At 34.9% G+C, this 19,773-nt stretch overlaps 1 protein-coding gene across 2 annotated transcripts in view; it reads left to right on the plus strand.

Moving 5' to 3' along the window:
* The first annotated feature begins 432 nt into the window (after nucleotides 1-432).
* The window catches only part of LOC124354907 (facilitated trehalose transporter Tret1-like), a 32,640-nt gene continuing 13,299 nt past the window's right edge, over nucleotides 433-19,773 (plus strand). The window contains exon 1 of one of the 2 annotated variants that reach the window (XM_046805705.1): nucleotides 433-539. The gene's annotated coding sequence lies outside the window, so the exon portion shown is untranslated. The remainder of the gene's footprint in view (nucleotides 540-19,773) is intronic. The other variant, XM_046805706.1, reaches the window with a different exon arrangement.

Consider the following 19,773-nt stretch of genomic DNA (forward strand, 5'->3'; position numbering starts at 1 on the left):
AAGGCGTAAACTCGCAACATGTAGGCGGGCCTGGGGGTAAACGTCTTCTGCACTGCTAATTATATTTGACAACAACACACCGGTTGCGATCAGTAAACCGCCAAGAATAATCACACACAGAGCGGGTGGGCCGTACAAGTAAACAACCAAATGCGATTGTGCTATAAATACACCTACTGGACGCAAAAAACAATAATGTTTATTGCAAATCTGCGATCAGATCTGGCCCAAATCAACACATTATGAGCACGTATACCAGGGTCGGATCACGTGGACACGGCGTGAAGTGACTACCTAAACTCCAACTCAATTACTATCACACAATCAAACCCAGAAATCTAGCTTACGCAAATACGTGGAAATCAAAGCCACACAAGTTACATAACGGCAATAACAGTCGGCATACCCTTGAACAGTCCGATCACCGATCGATGGCTGATAAGAAATGTTACTGATAAGATGGTTTGTTTATATAGAGACTAGTTCGACTAGGGCTCCTTCTTCGACATGAACTACAACTGACACATACCCCAAAAACTGTGAGTATAAATTACAGAATATGTTACATAGGTACACAGTCTAAACGACATTACGACTAGTTCGTTTTCTCCGATAACATCAGTACGTACTAATGTCTCGTGTAATCCGTGCTAAACGAGGACATACATAGACAAATCCTTACAAAATTACGTTATTTTTATAATTTTTTAGGTTCAAAATTTCGTTTAGCTAGAGTACAATATCTTTACATGAGAATGAAATTTTATACTTTTGAAGTTGAGTAAAAGTGCTACGTGGAGATGTAATGTTTTAAAATAACCCTTAGTGCAACAAAAATATATTACACTACTATATTACTGGTTAATGATGACGTCTTCATTCTACTTAATAACAGGCTTGATTAGCACAAGGTAGGAGTACGCCACACCATGTGTTGAGTAACAGACTTCCCTGAGATTGTATGCAAATGTTGAAGTCTACAACTCTTATTTTACTTGAGATGTACTGCGAGCAGATAATCTTTCCCGGGATATCATGTCACGTGATACATACACATTTTTGTTACGTTCGTTTTTTCAGCGATGTTCAAATAATAAAAGTTCAAGTGAGCTAGGGAGGGAGGGTACTTCAACGCAAGAGAGAGATAGCATTAAATCTTGTGACCGACTTTCAGCATTGACTTCATTTTATTATTTTTCGTTTTACTCTATGAATAAAAATGTCACATATGGCATGTCACAATAAAAATATCACATGACTGTACTCAGTGTTGCTTAATAATTTATGTATTCTGCTATTTCCACGTTGTGATCATGGTTACCCATAAGACTGATGAAAAGATATTCGCTAACTTTCAGTCAAAACCGTACCATACTTCATAACTCAGTGTTCCTCATATACAAATGAAGTTTCATGCAATATTTCAAGTCCACGTGTCAGTTCATTTTCTAGTTATTGTGCGAATGTAGCAGACAGACAGAAATTAAATATATCAAACCTCTCGAGTAATAGTTTCGCTAAAGCCGAGCCAATAATTTCTAACAAAACAACTTTTAAATTGGAAAGAACTTTATTCTGACTGAAGGCAGAATTAAAAGATTTAGCGCACTTGGTAAACGTAGATCATGATTTAAACTTGTTGGAAATAATTTAATATTAGATAATCACCTAAGAATTTTCCAAAGGAGTGTTTATATTCTACATTAAAAATGAAACAATGTTGAGGGGACATGAAACACATTTGAACGGTTTTGCACACTCTATTTGTACTTTTCTGTCCTTCTTTCGTATTCACCTTTAAGGTCAAAGCCTCCATATGGGGCGCTTCATAGAAAACCTAATTTGATCAGCTAGATTTTCCTCTTTCAGCCATTGTTAAACATCATTATGTGAACAGCAACCAGTAACTATTTATAGAAAAAACTATTCATACAATCATTTGAAGCGATTAGATCAATATATTTATAGTGGGATCACAAGACAGCGTCGTTACAAATAGATTAGCCTGTGCAGCAAGTTGTCACACAAGAAGTTGGTCTAAGAAGAACCGGGGTCGGGCAGAATGGGCGGCCAGCTGCGTTCCATCTAATTACAGGACCCCTCTTGTCTCTCCGTCGAGTCACCAGTTTCTTTTATCTACCGAAATTCTCGTGTTGGAATGAAATTCAATGGAAATCTCTCCACGGATTAGGTTTCAACAAAACTTATAAGTAAAGAAATGCCCATTTTGCAAAGATATATTACATTGTATTAAAATTCCATAATGTTTTAATTACAGTTTAGTGATTAAGTACTGCTCGATATGTAAGCATAGCCTTCATAATCTTCTAACGTTTATTCATTTCTTAACCACTTGTTACATTTTAACCAAAGACGTATTCCTTTCCTGTTTAATATAACGCATTTAACCCAAACCTTGGAGTACAAGTATTTGTCCGGTTCTTCGATGCATACTAAACACTGAACAAAAGATTTCCATAGTTATTTTACTTTTTTTCTTCAGAAAGTGCTTTTCTCTCAAGCATTTCAACTTCCTGTTGCAAGAGACTGATACAAAATGTCTTTGCAGATCTCCTAACCAAAGCTTAACATAGAAAGGTAATATTGCTACTGTCACTAACAACTTGTACCAGTACCTAGAACGACAGGTTTAACTAAGCTACATGGTCTAATTATCTTCCACTAATCTCGCTGTTGTCCAGCACATGACACGATCTCTCTTAGTAATTACGTACATAGCATCTATCTTAGTGTGTCATACACCATACCTATAGGGAAATAGTACCAACTGTCACTAACAACTTGTACCAGTACCTAGAACGACAGGTTTAAACTAAGCTACATGGTCTAATTATCTTCCACTAATCTCGCTGTTGTCCAGCACATGACACGATCTCTCTTAGTAATTACGTACATAGCATCTATCTTAGTGTGTCATACACCATACCTATAGGGAAATAGTACCAACTGTCACTAACAACTTGTACCAGTACCTAGAACGACAGGTTTAACTAAGCTACATGGTCTAATTATCTTCCACTAATCTCGCTGTTGTCCAGCACATGACACGATCTCTCTTAGTAATTACGTACATAGCATCTATCTTAGTGTGTCATACACCATACCTATAGGGAAATAGTACCAACTGTCACTAACAACTTGTACCAGTACCTAGAACGACAGGTTTAACTAAGCTACATGGTCTAATTATCTTCCACTAATCTCGCTGTTGTCCAGCACATGACACGATCTCTCTTAGTAATTACGTACATAGCATCTATCTTAGTGTGTCATACACCATACCTATAGGGAAATAGTACCAACTGTCACTAACAACTTGTACCAGTACCTAGAACGACAGGTTTAACTAAGCTACATGGTCTAATTATCTTCCACTAATCCCGCTGTTGTCCAGCACATGACACGATCTCTCTTAGTAATTACGTACATAGCATCTATCTTAGTGTGTCATACACCATACCTATAGGGAAATAGTACCAACTGTCACTAACAACTTGTACCAGTACCTAGAACGACAGGTTTAACTAAGCTACATGGTCTAATTATCTTCCACTAATCCCGCTGTTGTCCAGCACATGACACGATCTCTCTTAGTAATTACGTACATAGCATCTATCTTAGTGTGTCATACACCATACCTATAGGGAAATAGTACCAACTGTCACTAACAACTTGTACCAGTACCTAGAACGACAGGTTTAACTAAGCTACATGGTCTAATTATCTTCCACTAATCCCGCTGTTGTCCAGCACATGACACGATCTCTCTTAGTAATTACGTACATAGCATCTATCTTAGTGTGTCATACACCATATCTATAGGGAAATAGTACCAACTGTCACTAACAACTTGTACCAGTACCTAGAACGACAGGTTTAACTAAGCTACATGGTCTAATTATCTTCCACTAATCCCGCTGTTGTCCAGCACATGACACGATCTCTCTTAGTAATTACGTACATAGCATCTATCTTAGTGTGTCATACACCATATCTATAGGGAAATAGTACCAACTGTCACTAACTACTTGTACCAGTACCTAGAACGACAGGTTTAACTAAGCTACATGGTCTAATTATCTTCCACTAATCCCGCTGTTGTCCAGCACATGACACGATCTCTCTTAGTAATTACGTACATAGCATCTATCTTAGTGTGTCATACACCTTACGGATACAGAATGCTACGCCCTTTTTTTAATAAGGTAAAAGAAAACCCATAATAATTAGTTTTTCTATCACTTGTTATTTATTAACTCTATTTTTACACACGAGAATCAAACTCTTGAATATAACAAAAACTAAAATTCGTGGAACACATTAATTCTAAAGTACTTCAGTAGAAACTGTACTATACCACTTAGGCAAGCTGGGTCTTCATCATTATTTCATAATTTAAACTTAATATCAAAAGTTAAGTGACATTCAACACAAGTGATTGGCCAAGATAGTTTTCCAAAATCAGCAACTTGACGCAAAACATGGACAGAATGTACAATATGCCATTATCCAATACTTGTTTTCGATAGGCAAAGAATAAAAGCGACCATTTAATTTTCTAAAACTGAACAAAACTTACAAATTTAATCAGTTTTACAGTTACTCCCAAAATATTTTTAAAGTGGAGGCAGTCGGCTACTGCACTACTCCATATATTTGTGATAGTGCCAATAAAAGACCTAAGACTATCCAATGTTCTACACTATCCAACTATAAAGTAAACATATGCGAAGAATTTTTTTATATTTATAGGTCTAAAAAGAAAAAGATTTTATATTGTATGCATGTCTGTTTCTCACATTAACAATGGTGACCGTGATTTTCATAAGACTAATACATGCATTCCTTGTAAGTAGATTAATCGATATATTTACGACACATTTACCCGGTTTCTTTATACCACATAGATGGCATCTACAAGGAGATTAAAGTTCAGCTGGTATTATATCCGTAATAAATATATTCAGTATGTCTGGGTAAACAAAAACATATAAATACTACCCTGATAACATTATTATTATTATTACGCCTCATCCACTGACCAAACCTGCTATACTGTACCGACTTTGAACGAGTGTGGGTTAAATATGATTTTGACATTTAATAATAGTCAAGGGGTGGTAATAAGCGGAGTGTAAATATTTGCCCACTGGGATGAAAACCAATGGAAAACTTGGGAACAATTAAACTTACACTTGCCGACATACCTGATGTATCCGGATACCTAGAACATGGATACACCGCTTTACGCAGGTACCAGTTTAAAGGGCGAGTTAGTTTTGTTCAATGATTATTTTCACGAGCGATTTAATACCGGCAAACTCCAGAATGGCTGCAATCGAGTTTACAATGTGTCCGATGGGATGAACGCGTGCACGTCCGAAACGCAATTACGGTAATGACGTTTGCAGATCCCGTATCGAACACTCGCGGGTTTTGGGTGACATTGTACTTTGCTGGCGGTGGACTGTACTTCGCCGTTAGGACACGGACACGGGTTACCGATCTAACAATGACGTTTGCAGATCCCGTATCGAACACTCGCGGGTTTTGGGTGACATTGCACTTTGCTGGCGGTGGACTGTACTTCGCCGTTAGCACACGGACACGGGTTACCGATGTACCAATAACGTTTGCAGATCCCGTATCGAACACTCGCGGGTTTTGGGTGACATTGCACTTTGCTGGCGGTGGACTGTACTTCGCCGTTAGCACACGGACACGGGTTACCGATGTACCAATAACGTTTGCAGATCCCGTATCGAACACTCGCGGGTTTTGGGTGACATTGCACTTTGCTGGCGGTGGACTGTACTTCGCCGTTAGCACACGGACACGGGTTACCGATGTACCAATAACGTTTGCAGATCCCGTATCGAACACTCGCGGGTTTTGGGTGACATTGCACTTTGCTGGCGGTGGACTGTACTTCGCCGTTAGCACACGGACACGGGTTACCGATGTACCAATAACGTTTGCAGATCCCGTATCGAACACTCGCGAGTTTTGGGTGACATTGTACTTTGCTGGCGGTGGACTGTACTTCGCCGTTAGCACGAGGACCCGGATTATCAATGTACCATCCGGTGTGCACATTACCTCTTCAATCCATGTATTCGAAACTGTAAAGAAGTCTTATTTAGGGCCTGGCAACCATAACAGTTAATTACATAATTTAACAAACACAAATGCGTTGGAAATAATTAAATTGTCTATAGGTATTCCAATTTTGTCCTGTAACGTGTATACACTAATGTTTTAGAACTAACCGTATCAACCATCAGAGCCTGGAGCTCTATAAAATCGGTTCATATTACACTTTTCAGAAATTGTAATGTTTACCAGACCTTCTATTTTCATTTATATTCAGCAAAATACACACTAGCTGAAGTTAATTTGGGAAAGCCAATATTCGATCCCACGGCTCAAGCAAGTTCAATATACGAGTCATGTTTGTTCGTTTCCGCCTGGAAACTTGTGTACAAACCGACTTTTACAATATTCCACCACAAACTTAAAATTCGTTGATTTACCAGGGCAACGTAAAAATACTGTTTTAATCTCAAAAGGAAGCCGTATAGAGGCAACCCGCGTTATCTTCCATATTAAATATTGGTTTTCTCACAGTCCAGCGCGACCGCGGCGGCCGTGTTTACCCCAGCATCAGCACACAGGTTGCCGAGAGCCACCCTTCTGCAGGCTTGTTTGCGTAGTGAACAGACACAATTCTGCTTTATAGCAATGCATTTAAATACAATCCAGGCTTATATATTATAACAAACATATGATGTTGTTCCTATTCTATTCTCCATCCAAAAAAGATGTAGCATTCCAGAGTTTGCGCGGTGTACGATGTATTTGCATGGCGATCTAGTTACAAATTAATGTGTTCGTATCATTAACTACACTTAGTATATACATGTAAAGTTTTTTTTTTCTTTTCTAATTTCGATACCACAGTGTTTACTTCACAAATAAATGCTCAGCTTAGTCAATAGTTTTCTACGCAGTGACATATCTTGCTAGGGCGAGAAAGATATTAAGGGTTCACTCACTACAGAAATCCTAAACAAAAAGTTAGGTGTTGTTTAGAAAATAAAATTGAACATAAACTGAAAGCTGAAACTCGGTACAGTTTTGTATCTTTAGATTCAATCAGATAATTACTTTCTGGCGTGCAAAAATGATGTGTCCAAACCTGGATTCAAACATAGGCCCTCGAGGAGATAAGCTAGACACACCAACGTTGGCTAAAAAGATGTCGGGAAACCAACATTAAAAATACAAAGGGATTAATTACAGAGTTAAGAGTTACTCCAGAATTGTACATTAACAATACATACACAAGCGCAAACGAACTCTCAAATTGATATCAATCTTTCTTTGGCGTTGTTAAGAACTCAATTAAGCTACTGTTAATATACCAGAACTGCTGTTCGCCACCCCAGAATATGGTTAAATATGCGTGTACACAAAAATATAAATTGTATACTTCAATTAACGGTTATGGCGGGGGGGGGGGCGAACGCGACGACCTTTCAAACACAACACGTCTGTCTGTTCGCTGTGCAAACAAATAACACACGAGCTGCGAGCCAGCGTAAATAAATGTCAACACTCTTCCACCACACACACTCGGGCTGTGAATATGACGTCACTGGAGTAATTACTTGAGTCAACTGAAAGCAACCGGCTTTGCTGGAGCTAACGATTTTTTTAAAGAATTTAATCAAAATGTTATCAAATGTCCGTACGCTTTATCAGCATGCATTAAATTTTCCATTGTTTCACCTAATGTTTCTCATTCTATAGTATTGCATCAACTAGTTTACAATATTGTGTATTGCTGGTAAGCAACATGTATCAATCCATTGCTCCGGCTGGGAAAAGACGGATTTTTTTACGCAAAGATTGATTTCACCGCACTCAGCAAAAATGAGTTGAATTTGACCTCAAACAAACATCAAAAATCTTACCAATGTTGATTTTGTTTTCATTAATTTATGGAATAAAGGTGTATGTTGTACTAGAGATTAACAGAGGTCACTTGTAAGAAGTTTTATGGCAATAAACCAAGTATGTTACCCGAACACCACTTCTAAGGTGCGATTAATTTGCTACTGTTGCAAGTTTGAAATTAGTTAAAATTTTTCAACTGTTGCACCATCAGATTTAAATCTTAAGGCAACCTAATAAACTTTGTCTAGAGCTTTAATATCTTTTCCAAACATTTGATCTACTATTCATTCAATTTTTGGATAAGGTATCGTCAATTAGTTGATATGTTGTTATCGTTTCTTATTTCCCCACAAAAATTGGGGAACTAGTTTTCATTTCAATATAGATACGTTATCTTCAATTATTTCATATTTTGATAACATAATTTAAATCTTCCAAAACATTTAGACTATTCTCATTTTATTTTAGATAAGTTATCTTCAATAAGTCTTCACAGTCTTTACGTTGTTTTCAAATTTATTTTGTCGTTCCACTAGATCTATATTTCAACTGATCTTTAAGGAATTGTCTTTTTATTGTTATCATTTATCATTCACCGATAATTGAGTTTGGTTTACATACAATTTTTGGGGAATTGTTTTCAATTAATTATTGGTAAATTTAATATCTAAAAGACCGATAGACCTAATTAGTATAAAACCATAACCAAAACTCCAAATAAAAACTACACGTTGCCACGGATCACATTCACTTGTGCGTTTGTGTTCGTACTTCAACGAGAATACCTGTGTTAGCGTATTTAAGTGGGAAGAGTGCCCGTTACCATTACACATATTGTATGTTATATATAGTGTGCGCAACACAGTAACAGGGTATTGGTTTACTATCTGCACTTATTTGTAAGAAGAACATTTTGCTTATAAAACTTTCCTTAATATGCGAACGCGTCATCCCATCCTACGCAAATATTAAACGTCTTAATAAAAACTGCAGGACATTTACACCTAGGTTGGAGACTCAAAGTACGATGGGCTTGTACTTTTTATAGATATAGCTACGCTGAGAATGCATATGGTTAATATTGCAGTGGCGAGCAGGTTTACACATCGGACATGTCCTGACCCGTTCACCTGCCTGATGAATATTCAAGCAGGCTATGACAATTCTGTCAACTACATTTCCCGTATTGATAATGTCTGTGCATTTTAAAATAATCAATGCAGGTTAATTTTGTTTCTATTTATTGTAATTTTCTGTGTCTAAACATCAACTCCAACAAAATTCCCAGAAATTTCAATGTTGCCACCATAACTATAACTGTTATGGTGAAAATGTCAGGTTATCATTTTCTGCAGTGTACAGTAAACTATATGAAAATAAAGATGAATGCATTACTTTCAGGGGTAAAATCCTCCTAATGCACTGAGGGGATTAAAAGTTTTATTTGAGGGAAAAGAAAAGGGAAAATATTACAATAATTCCAGAATCTTTGGGAACTGCGTTAGAGGGAAACATATTACCCTAAGTCACTTGAGCAGACTTCCTTAAGTTGAGCTACAAATCAAAATAATAAACGCGCCGACAAATCCCATTTCTGGGGAGCAAATCCGGGGACAAAGGATCAACACTACTTCTTATGCCGGCTCGGTATACAATTTGTGACGCCACGGCGGAAGAATGCATAAAGCGGGCCAAACTTTCTTGCCGCCACGCGTTGTTGTCACGCGTTTTATACCCTTGGAGAGGAACAAATCTCGGCCACCTCTAGGCATTAGAATGATACGTGTATAGACTATAGTGCTACCCCATCCCGACTCAATACGCACAGTAGCTGTGTTGCTCAAATTCAATCATCACTTAATCAATATACAACTGAAAACTTTGTACGTTTAATAATAATCAATTTTATATTACCTTGGTAATTTTTAACAATTTATAAATAACTATTTGGGTGTTGAGTTTTTAAAGTAAAATATTTCTTAGAATATTTTTGATAAACATTTCTTGAAATATAGCTAAACCCATCACCAAGAGGAAAATTTCTCTTTAAAACCATTATTATCCATTTCATATTTCCATCCTAACATATTTCGTAACTAGTGATATTTTTACAGTGAATCTTGTATTACCTGGGATACCCAAGTAAATTACATTTTTTTGACATTGTTTTTTGAGGGCCAGTGATATGTTTTTATACGTATAACTTATATTCAAAACTACCTACAGACTACAGCCATTTTATTGTGTTAATAAGAAGCACACAATGGAGATACTTGGCGACATTGATATTATAAAAACGGAGGCTAGAATTGGTTAAAGACAATTTTCATATAAAGCTGATAATCTTAACTGCTCTAAAGATCAACATTTTTCTTACTGCCGTTATTTTATATTTACTGTACGATTTAAGGAAAATGTGCAATCTCAAAAATCATAATAGTCTTTTTACACATTTATCATGTAGGAAGCTACATACGATTCATTATTCCACCATTGTAATCAAATACAGCGGTACAATCATAAGAAATGTAAACGAAATGTAATAAAAGTTTGCATATGTATAAATTATACAAGTGTGATAAAGCACGAGCATTTAGGTTTCAAACACTGCATACACATTCCTCTAAGCTACGATTAGTGGGAGTAAAAAATCATTAAATGCTTATCGAATAGAATCAAAGTATTTAATTTCATTACTTACGGTCAACGATAGGGATTTGCGTCACTGTTGACCAATAGCATTCCATTACGTAACATTTGTAACGGACTCTAATACAGGAAAACGAAACTAAAACAAGTAGGTATATTTAGTTTTAGCGTCTTTACTGACAAGGCTTTTTCCGAACGAGACTCACATAACATGGCAAACCATATTCACTTTACAAAAATGTAAACATTGGAAGGTAGTAAGACCAAATTGTCTAAAACATAAAAACTATGATTTTTTTATACAACACAAAGTATGTGTTGTTTGGTTACACTGCACAATTTAAAACAATGTCACTCAATACAGGCTGCTATAACATGTAGTATTCTCATTTCACTACAAAATAATACTCTTCGAACTGTTTGTATTTGTACAAATACTATAGTCACAAAGACTAAAGCATATCGTAGGTACAAACATACACAGTACATAGTGCTATTAGTGAATTAGGTAATTAATAAATTATGTATGTTCGAGTATTGTTCAAAGCAAATTTGTCTAATTAGTTGCTGGTTATGTCAAGATTATTATGGCACAGTAACAATAAATTTTAACGATATATGAGTATGATGATTGCAGGGTAATGGTAACAAGGGTGGGCCGGCTGAGGTACGCTAATGGTATTTTGTAATTAATATTAATTTGTAACTGGGATAGATAGCTTACGTCACAATAAGCGATTACATAAAATGTCATATCAGCTTGATATCCATTCCAATTAATATTCAAAATACATTATAATTAAATTACTTTAAAAATTAATGATACTAATAACAAAATATATTTATTAATGATTTGCTTAAGCCTTAGCAAAGCCTGTCACTCGAGGGAGTCGAAGAACGTTAATTTCTGTTTATCTGTTTATAATTCTGTATGGGTAACATCATGTGCATTGATTGTGCATGTCACATTGGTATTTGGATGAGTGTTAAGAGGTGTTTTTTTAAATATTTTTGTGGGTGGGTAACGAAGATTTCAACGACAAATTGCAACATAAACGCATTCGTAAACGAAATTAGTACAATCATATGAAATTTACATTTGACAAAGTAACACATGTAGTGGGATTACCAAAAACAACTGCAAATAAAGAAATATATCATAGAATAAAGAAATTCTTTTTATACAATGACAAGATAGAGTTCTATGATGGTGCACGACCAAACACAGGACCTTGGCTGGGGTCGATGAAGTCTGTCACTCATTGGTTGATCAAATATATTTTCCCTACCGGAGTGGTGTAACATTTCCGTTTCGGTATCATTCTTGAAATTTTTGATACAACCTCGACGACGCCTGTTACGCAACACGTGTTGTGGCGTACACTTAGCTTCTACTTACCATCAGTCCACATTTATCATACAATTTTTGAAATATATAGTCTTAAAGTGGCGGTGATTTGGAAGGCAGAACATATTATGTATAATTTGGCCTATTATTATACGTAACTGATTATGTAATAAAATATAAAGGGGTGCGACGGGTGGAATACATACAGTAATTGCAGGGTGTATATGGTAAGGGGAAACAGGTAAAATAATATGTTCATGTGATTTGGGAACAAAGTGATTTGTATTTTACACGAAGACCATTTAAATCTAAAGAAATATATTTGCACTCCACATTTTCAATTCTTTAATTTTCTAAGGGATGCCGAAGGGTAGCACTTATACAGCTTACACTATTCCTCTTCTGTCTGTCAATGTGTTAGTTTATTGCATAACATATCGAGATCCAACAGAGCTCTTTAAATATTGCATGTAGCATTCTATATAAGTAGATCGTCGGATGTCATACACTTAATGGCATTCGATACATAAATTGGGTAAAGCCTGGTCCATTATCTAATATACTTGTAGTACAATATAATGTGTTATAGCCCAATACTGCACAGTGCATATAATAGGTGGACTATTGATCCAGCGCGACGCCATATGTGGGTCAGTACACGGTGTAGTGAGGCTGCCCGCGACCCGGTACCATCCGAACTGTGGAGTTCTATCTACAATAAAACATTACTATTAGCACAAAACACAAAGTATTACTTGTTTCGTAGTTACCAATATTTTTAATCATTATGTATGTTTGTATTTTTGTATATATATATATATATATATATATATATATATATATATATATAATTCGACTTTGTGGGGACATATACATTCAGTGGCAAAACACAAACTATGACTGCTTAATTAATTTCAACAAATTAATAAAAAATTATTATAAGATCAATTTTCCATCCAAAATGTTTTTTTAGTTTTCACCACGTTGATACTTTTGTTTATTCATTTATCTTTTTCTCATTTTGTTCCTAATATAAATTTACATTGCGAATGTAATGTCTTTATAAACTTATAAATAATTCAGTCAATGAATGTAAAAATCCCATGTATCACGAACCCAAAACGCCCTGTCTGCCTTTCTTTCCCACCGGATAAAAGCAGTTTTTTTAACTATAACTGATTAAAAACATAATTATTAAACAAAGAGTATATTTTTTGTGGCTCCCTTGTACCGTTTTCAAAGACACGATGCTTTTTCTAGATGTAATAGACATTTTGCCTTGATATTTTGTACCTTGCTAACCGTGCGATGGAACTGTACCGCCGCACGTAGACCTACTGCACGTTTTGAGTGATCACCCAGATAGCCGCAGTGACTGATGTGTGTAAATTATCACGTACACTTGCCCATGTAACAAATGACCAGGGGTAACCGTGCGCGCGACGTGGCGTGTCCAAATCTGATTGCCGAACCGACCCTTTAATTTCTACAAGCGATTGCCAACAAACATTTTAACGTATCGGTTGAACTGTATTTATTGTTGAAACATTTGATTAAGTAGCGCTGCTCATAACGAATAACTGTGTAACGTTATAGCATACATAAATATAACACACGTCTATTACTGTAATTCCTCTAATTTCTACAAGCCATTGCCAATAAACATTTTAACGTATCGGTTGAACTGTATTTATTGTTGAAACATTTGATTAAGTAGCGCTGCTCATAACGAATAACTGTGTAACGTTATAGCATACATAAATATAACACACGTCTATTACTGTAATTCCTCTAATTTCTACAAGCCATTGCCAATAAACATTTTAACGTATCGGTTGAACTGTATTTATTGTTGAAACATTTGATTAAGTAGTGCTGCTCATAATCAATAACCGTGTAACTTTATAGCATACATAAATATAACACACGTATATTCCTGTAATTCCTCTAACACACGATTACACAAGATTATTCTTTTGCGAACAACTGATAATCCAATTTAGTGTTCGTTCACTTACACCAAACGTAACAATGATGTACCAAGAGGTTATAGATGCTACGCTTTAGTAATGAACCGACTGCGACTGTTGGCATACGTCACATATACATGTACTAACCCTACCCTTCCTGCCACCTCCCACCCACCAACAGCACATCACTACTCTCATAAGCTTTTCATTCTTGTTATTGGCATCGCCTTGCCTTTCAAGAATAAACATTTACTAAAGGCCATGCACGCATTACCCTGTAACACTCATTGCTACTACAGCGTTCACTCGACAACTTAAATAATTAAGGAATTTTGTATTCTAAGTTACTTTGTTAGTAACTTAACACTTTGTCTGTCATAATATTCAAGTATTCATAGCTTAACACATTGAAAATAAATTGTAAAATTGTCGAGATTCTTTATAAAAAGAATAATGAACATAAATTATCTCTTATTATGAAAGGTAGTAACCAAATACTTTATCTTGAACTCTATCTTCTCCTCATTTATGTGAGGATGTTATATGAGAAAAGTGCTTTAACTCATATGTAATGAACCACTTGAAAGCAGACTGCAACTGTTTGAAAAACACATCTTTACAAGACATTTAATTTAATACGAGTATGCATTATATAGAAGTTGCGTTCTATATATTACATACGAAAACCAAATTCTAAACACTATATATGATAGAATATCTTTATAGTTACCAAATATCAATATTATAATTAAACATATTTATGAACTTACATAAAACCGGAATAATTGTACGCCAACATTACCTGTAACAAAAATATATTACAGTAATTTTGACACAAATAGTTTATAACACAACCAAAGATTAAACATGGCAGTAAATTTGAGGCTGCTTAAAACCCACTAATTCATTTTAGTATCTCATGATTTCCATTGCCTTTAGTAAAATATACAATGTCGGGGTAGATTAAATATTAATCGATATATATTTTTAATAAATATTGAATCATAGAAAGCCCTTGCTCTGTGTAGACGGGAATCTGGATCTCTCATTTACCAGGCGTGCTACCACTAAATCCTAAAGTCCTTACTTTTTACCATTACATTATTTTGTATTTTTCGTATTACATGTATACGACAGCAGAAAAGCCAAATATAACAAGGAGTGGTGTAACTGAATACCGTAAATATAATTCAAATTATAAATGAGAACCTATACTTTGCCAATTAAATTCCAGGGTCAAGATTCTATAGATTTCAGAACATGTTATTTTAACATTAGTTTTGTATTCAATACAACCACCACTAGCGGCAAATATAGATTTAATCTCGCATAATCAATCTTACTGACCGAATTGAAGCGAATGTTGCAATGGTTATGTCTTATTGACTCTGAAATTTGTTGAACTTTTCAATTGAAAGAATTGTTTGGAAAATAACGTAATTTCAAGTTTTTCTATGTATTCGTTTTGAATTTGGACCAATCCCCGTAGACCCCACATAATATTTCTATCAAATGCATGTTTAGTTTTTTTTCACGAGAACTAGAAAATCTTAGGTACTGAAAATTCCCTCAAAAGGTATAAATCTGCTAAGTTTGAGGAAATGCTATACAAAATTCCGCTTATAGAGTTGCTATAGGCACATATACACTCCGGTCAAAACAAAACATCAAAACATGTTCTGAGTTTAGGGACGATGCTGTTTCACCCTCCTTGACTCAGTATTGGCTTTTGTGTTAATAAATAAATCCGCTTTTGTCAACTTAATGCTATAATAATTGATACAAATGTAAGATATAAATTCTTTGGTAATGAATACCATAAAATGTAATTGATGTTATAACATTGAAGGAAATCATAAAACAATTTCAAGCAAAGTGAAAATCATGTTACATATAAATAATACTACAGAATCAAAACTTAAAATTCCCCTCTATCTTTATATTTATTTTATATTCATAATTATTTATTTTAATTTATACTTTACATCTCAAATTGTAGACAAGGCCTTCATAACACCGTGGCGTGTTATTCGTTCTGTACAGTAACAATTAATAACAAGATGCTAAAGAATTGGAACATGGTATATAGGTTTTTCTTAGTCCAACGAACACACTTATTGCTTTGATTTGCTACACATACGAGTGTAAAAAGAATATATATACATTTTTATTTGTTCCACTATCGAAATATTTTAACTTCTTGTGAAGACTTGCATGCATGGCCGGACCAAACTTTCAATCAGTTTTTCTTATCTGATTTAAATATTTTAAGTGTCTTACTATTTCTTCTTCTAAAAAAACTTTTGTAGACATATGAGTTGAAACGAAAAAAATTTTTTTGTTCATTAATATTAAAAATATTATTTTTTAAATAAAAAGCACACATAGAAAGACAATAGGTAAATGAAAAAAAAATCGACTATTGCTTGCATTTCTCTTTTTGGCTCCTCTTGGTACAGGCCTTACAATATGTAGTGACACCCTGTACTTTCACTACATCTTGATAATTAGAACAGTTACAGCTAGTGTTGTGCTCCGAGATGACTAATTAATGAGAATTACATTTTATGTAGCACATGGTTTATATAATAAGAACTTTGGATTACATCACGTACGAAACAGTAAAAATGCAACACTCTGCAACGAATTACAAAGTAGAATTAGAATATCTGAGAGAATTGCCGAACATCATGTATTGGTCTGGATGTATTCAAGCAATAAACGTTCTTGCAACATTTGACATAAAATAGCACACAGTTATCCGAAAATTAGATTTTACAACATATAATTTAGTCAACGTGCTACATTTTATCAAATACACGTCATTGTTACTGATTCTTAACAATCTTTTAAGAAAAATTTAGGTTTTTAATTTTCACTTCAAAATAGGAAATGTTTAATTTCTTAGGATTGTGATATATGAGATAATACTGTGTTCGTAATCGTGATAATCACGCGCTGACAAAAATACAACCTACAGTATTAAAACCTAGATCTCGTGTCACTCACAGACGGCAACTGTTGAACACGTTTGTCCGTATGCAACAAGACAAACAATATCGAGGAACATCCAACTTCATACGGTTGTATAGTATCCTTATTGTTGTGACAAAAAGTCTTAGGTCATCATTATTAAACTATCTCTGCAAAATGTCATCCAATGACTTCGAATAGTTTACACTTTAATAGACACACCAAGTAATTATTCTAACCACTATTTTCGATGTGCTGGTTTCGTTATGGGAGTACAATAATATAACATACTGTAACGTACATTGGAGATGCAGCTTTTTAATTACAGCACTTTGCTGATGTTCGATAATAATGTATATTAATCGAATAGTTAAAAAGTATGAATGAATAATAGACTGTTGAATTTACATATATTCACACGTAAAGTTTGTAAACTAACGTGTAGTTCACGATTTTAGTCCAGAAGCTATATATGTATCTGTACATTTTGGGCTAGTGTTAACAACGGAAGATTTCTATTTGTGTTAACTGAATAAGGGTGCACGGATTGCACGTTTAAATGTAATACACGTAAGAACCAAGAATATTCTTGGTTACAAAAAGATAAACTTATGATTGGAAACACAATTAATTTAAAATATACTATACGATTCACATATGTTTGTATTATTGAACCAAATTATTACATATTTACTAAATGTAACTCGTTTTGTAGGAGATTTCTTTGCTATGTCAACTGCAACTTTAACTACAAAATAAATATTTTCTAAATTGACAACTGATTTTACAAAATTTATCAAAACAGACTAAAACAAGGATAGGCAGGTTTCGTACAGGTGAGTAGCTAAATGTAACGAGAGCAGATAGAGCTTAGCACGTTACAATATTACCGGCGCTTCTGTAATAATCTTACCGCCATTAGCATATGTCATAAATACACCTGCTCCCCCTTCTACATCCCCACTCTGAATATCTTCCTAACCAGATAAGCTCTCGCGCTTTTATCATCATTCTATTAACAAACATTAGCTTACTTTATAGAATAATTATATAGCCCACACTTTTAGAAATTTCACTGTTTCAGCGTGGAACCAAAATATTAATGGAAATTTCATACACTAGTCTAATTCACAATTTACAGGGCGCCGCACACCGCACGTCCAGTCATCCGCTGGACGAAAAAACGTCCAGTGAATGGATTTTTAAGAATCGCTTGTTCGCGTGTACGTTTTCAGCTGCGCATGCGCACTGCATCACTTTAACAGACACCACTCCACTTGTTCCTCGTCGTGTAGTGTCTATTGGTCGCTGTACCTTGTCGTCCGTGTCATTTGAACCTAACAAACTAATTTTTGCTAATTCTATATTTTAAAGCTACTTGTCGGATTGTGGACATTTTACTTGGTATACAGTGGACTTTTTGTTATTGGTAACAATGTTTTGAAAAGTTTTTGAATTATTTTTAATGTTAATTCCTTAGTACAAGGTGAAAATTATATACGAAATAAGATACAAAAAATATATAATAATACATTTCTTGTCTCTTTTGTAGAAAAAATATACATTTTCAGTTTTTATGAATATATAAAACTATGTTTTTGCCGATACTAACTACAAATATGTTTGGGATTTTGCTGGTTCTTAATAGTTTAAAAAGCCTATCACAAGCATACAGCTAGCCGTTCTCTGCTTGTGATCGATTTCCTATAATTCTTGTCTGTATATCATTCTCTATAAATGTCAAAACCACTTCGAATTGTTCTTTACTTAATCTAAAATGCCGTCTGAACCTCTCTTCAGCTATCAGTCCCCTTCTAAATCAGCTATCAAATAGTGAAATTCACCAAACACTTTTATTTTATTTTTTTTATTAATGAGGTGCACCTAATGTTATCGTTTACTAACTAAATACAATAGGGCTGTATTTTCGTCAACACTGCTGGAACTGTCGGCAGCAATCCATGGTACATTTCTTACAAACACCAAGGTAAACTAAATGCCATTATTTCAATGTTACCCTGACGGAGGTCACAAATCAACTGGAAGACAAGACGCAAACTCATCTGAAAGGATGTTTGCTGAGTGATGTAAGTACCCCGTGGAATTTCAAGGCAAAAAGTCCTTGGATGGATGGATGGACGTTTGGTGTTAGGCGGCCTTACAATTTTTACGTCTACGATCTCCTATATTCCCTTTTAGAACTGAATAACAACTTTTTACTATAATTTATATTTGTTATCATGTTTTGCTTTACTGGAATCGCCGGCTCTTTATTGTTGTTGACATAAAAATCAATGAAGTTTGCTATACAATGTAAAATTTGATAAGAATTTCTTGGTATTTATGTTCGGTTTTAAAGAATCCAATTATTGTGAAAATGTAAGTGTGCATATTCTAATAATTATGAACTAATAAATAGGTAAATCGTAATAATCCTTGCGAAAATAGCCTTATTTCAATCTGGCAACGACCTAGAATTCCTTGGTCGGCAAATGATGGTACAACTAATATGTGTTAATATACTCAGAGTTAATATAAAGAATTGGCAGTTTTAAAGAAAAAGGCGGAGAAATTCCGGTGTCGGATTACTCATATTAAGAAAATACTGAAAATAATCAATTCGTTAATGACTCATCGTCAGAGTAATAATACATGGACGTAATCAAAATACAGTGTAAACAGTTTGCTCCATACACAAAATTAATTTCTACTCCAACATGAAGTAATTAGGGGAAGACTTGAGCACGCCGCACGTAGAGTCGCGGCCATTGCTGCTGGAGCCGTAGCGTGTCGGGTTTAATGAGCGCCCTGTCACCTTCACAAACCAGTCTTCCCAGAAACCTGGCGGCGAAC

The sequence above is a fragment of the Homalodisca vitripennis genome, chromosome 2 (assembly GCF_021130785.1).
Source record: "Homalodisca vitripennis isolate AUS2020 chromosome 2, UT_GWSS_2.1, whole genome shotgun sequence".
Taxonomy (NCBI): Eukaryota; Metazoa; Arthropoda; class Insecta; order Hemiptera; family Cicadellidae; genus Homalodisca; species Homalodisca vitripennis.